Raw genomic sequence first — 3,343 nt, 5'->3', positions numbered from 1 at the left:
TTGTGCATCGGTGTTATGACTGTAAATTCTATTTGAGTTTGAGTTTGAGATTATCATAAAAAAGTTGCTTTCCGCAGTCTGTGTGCATGTATGCTTAGATCTTTAAAATAGATAGAATCAACATTGATAAAAAGGGACATTTAATTATGAATTTTTATATGTATAATAACATAGAAAAAGAGGGCGGGGAGGTTTACTCCGAAATTACAGCGTGCGAAGGCGCGGGATAATGCTAATTGAATATTAAACTGCTAGTTTAACTACATTGGATCACAACTAATTTCGAAAGTTCAGATCCATCCACCATAAATAATTCATATACCATTTTAGAAAAGAGTGTAATATATCAAAAGATTCACAAACAAACACAATATAAAGAACAATGAGAAAAAGGGAAGTTACATCAGTTATTTCACCTAACCTCGGAGAATATTTTTGAGGCTTTATTGAATAAATATACATAATTTTACGTTGATACTTACTAAGTAGCTTTGAAGTTGAAGCTACGCAACATACCGAAATAAAAGACTTACTTTACATTATGTAGGCAAGCAATTTATCCGCAATAGTTAGTAAAACATATAAATAACGTATAGATAAAATATTTTATCATGTAACAAAATCACAATGATTTATTATTTTATAATGATACGTTCGGAGAATCCCATTATCAAAATTCTCCTTCAATTTCTTACCATGTAGGTATTATTTTAAATAATTCCAAATACAATACTCAGTGCCCTTAATAATTAAAACATTCGTTATGATGAATAATAAACATTATACGCTTGATCTAATTACGTACATGGGCAGGTATCGTTGCCGCGCCGGGCAGCGACAGTTGGCGAGCAGGAATAATTCTAGAGCAATTTCATCGCCACAAACTGCAGTCGTCACCTGCCACCCGCCTGTACCTCCATCCGTTGCAAATTCACTGGATGTTTTATGTGGCTGACGCATTTTATGCATCCACTATGTTCAATTTGCGGTAAAATATTCCGCTAAGCTATCGAGAAATGCCAATATTGCTCACGATTGGGCAAATTACTCGTCCACTTAACGGAATATATATAGCATGTTCACGACTTCGCATACTTTTGATGGGTTTCAATTGAATTTTAAAAGTTGGCGCTGTGTGCCAAATTTTTATGCGCCAATTTTATCTATCAGCAATAACATTTTAATAATTCTATTTTTATTGTTTATACATATGATAAAATCAATGTTTTATCACTGTTATAAGTCTAACATATCTATGCATAAAATAGATATACAATGAAATATAAAGCCATAAACTTGGCCAGAATAAAAGCAAGAGATATAGAAACAAGGTAACTCCCATTATACAATTGAATTATGTAAATACAGTTCTTTATAAATTATTTATAAAAGCATACTTGATAATAAGAACTCTTAGAGGTTACTTATCAAATTCGCAGCTAATAATAATAAAATAATGAAACAGCCGTGTTCAGATAGAGGAATAAATTTCCCGTGAAGACTGTAAAGTTTAATAAAGCAAATAGAAATGGATTTACGTGTACTGCGATATTTGAGCATATTTAAAGAGATTTATTACCGACTAAATAAGGCTCGCTGTTCTGAATTAATTTAAAATGATGCCTAATGAAGTGTCGGGGCCCTCGGAACACGTAGCGTCGCCTATGTTTAGATGTATACTGTACAAACGTAGGCGTTGTTAAATTGTACTGATAAATTATATACCTTTCAAAATTACTTTTTTCTTTTCGTATCCCCACTTGTCCTTCTAAAAGAACGCGTAATAGTTATGATTTTATTTTCTCAAGAGTCACATATTGATAGAAATAGAAGCGATGTACTTGCTAATTGAGTTTAATATCAACTTCACTACCTTCTCCTTCCTTTCAGAAAATTTCAGTTGAAAGCTGTATGACTAAATTTCACAGCTAATTATTAAATAGTTAATTTACAAACTACGTACATAAATTTTCAACCGCATTCCATTTGTTGTAACGAGTGCGAAGACTTCAATGCCTACAATATTTCCAAGAACAACTTACTAGCCTGCAGGCTATTATTGAATGACTTTTGAATTGGGTTACTGTGCTTCAACTCTATTAAAAGTTACGTCGGGACAAGCGTGTCGACGCGTTGGTTTTGTTCGCTTCAGACATTGTTTGTGCCGAAATGAAAATGGCTACGTAATAACTTCACCTATGCATATAAAGTTGACGCATTCGTTTGATTGTTAGATACAATTTTTGAATCGACTCTTTCACGCTTTGTGTAAAAACGTTTTTATTGCAATTGTTTTTTGGTGAGATTTGGCCATATTTTCTTAATTATTCCTATATCTATCCATACCTTATGTTGTTACGTTACGTTAGATGTATATATATTACAACCTTTTCATTGGCATTGCATAACGACAGAAAAGGTAAAAGCTTTAGTACATATGCAGGATAATAAAGTTAACTTACTTGTTAATAACAACGTCTAGTATGTACTGCAAAACAATATTCATTGTAAAAAAATTTCTGAACTTTTTTCCGCACATATAGGAACGTTTCTCTCAGTATTAAAAGTAAAACTGAGTTGCTAATGAAGTATTTCACAAATTTGTATAAATAGAAACTTATTTTAACCAACCTGAAGAATGTGTTTTACAACGACTACTGTCGTCTAAGATACAGGTTTAGTTCAAACCACTAGTGTCCATAGTTATAAGTTTTCAGTTCAAGAATTTAAGCCACATATACAATGTTAATGTAACGTATGGATAAATAAAGATTTTTTTATTTTTTTTAACCATTCGCCAAAACTGTGTTAAAATAAATAAAAAATATTTATCACATAAACAGCTATGAACAATCGAGAATATAAGTACACAATTATAATATTTCAGATTTCTCAGAACATTGCAATTATATCTGAACTGTCTTTAGTTTGTGTTCCAATTACAGACTCTATTGTCTGTTATTATTAATAAGAGGAGTTAACTCCACCGTCGATTTCAAAAGCTGTTTAGCAATGGCTTGATAGACAGACGTAAGATAAGCAATTATACTATATAAAGCTACACACCCACTGACTGACTGACATCGCTTTTCTCGGAAACCGGGCGAAAAGTGGAGATAATTTTGACACGAACGTATAGAGGAGCCGCAATCGACCCGCGGAAAAATATACAGAACTCGCCGCGCTCGAAGACCAGCTCGACGTCCGGCGGCCCGCAGAAACGGTGGCTCGCGGAGGGGTGGTGTTCTAACAAAAAATGCTCTAAACCTTCAGCAATTACCAGGTGTGCCAAAAAAATGGCCAATTTCGCGAAAACAAGATGGCCGCCATACTTTGTCAAAAT

The sequence above is a fragment of the Zerene cesonia genome, chromosome 10 (genome assembly GCF_012273895.1).
Source record: "Zerene cesonia ecotype Mississippi chromosome 10, Zerene_cesonia_1.1, whole genome shotgun sequence".
NCBI lineage: Eukaryota > Metazoa > Arthropoda > Insecta > Lepidoptera > Pieridae > Zerene > Zerene cesonia.
Note: the sequence above shows the minus strand (reverse complement) of the source record.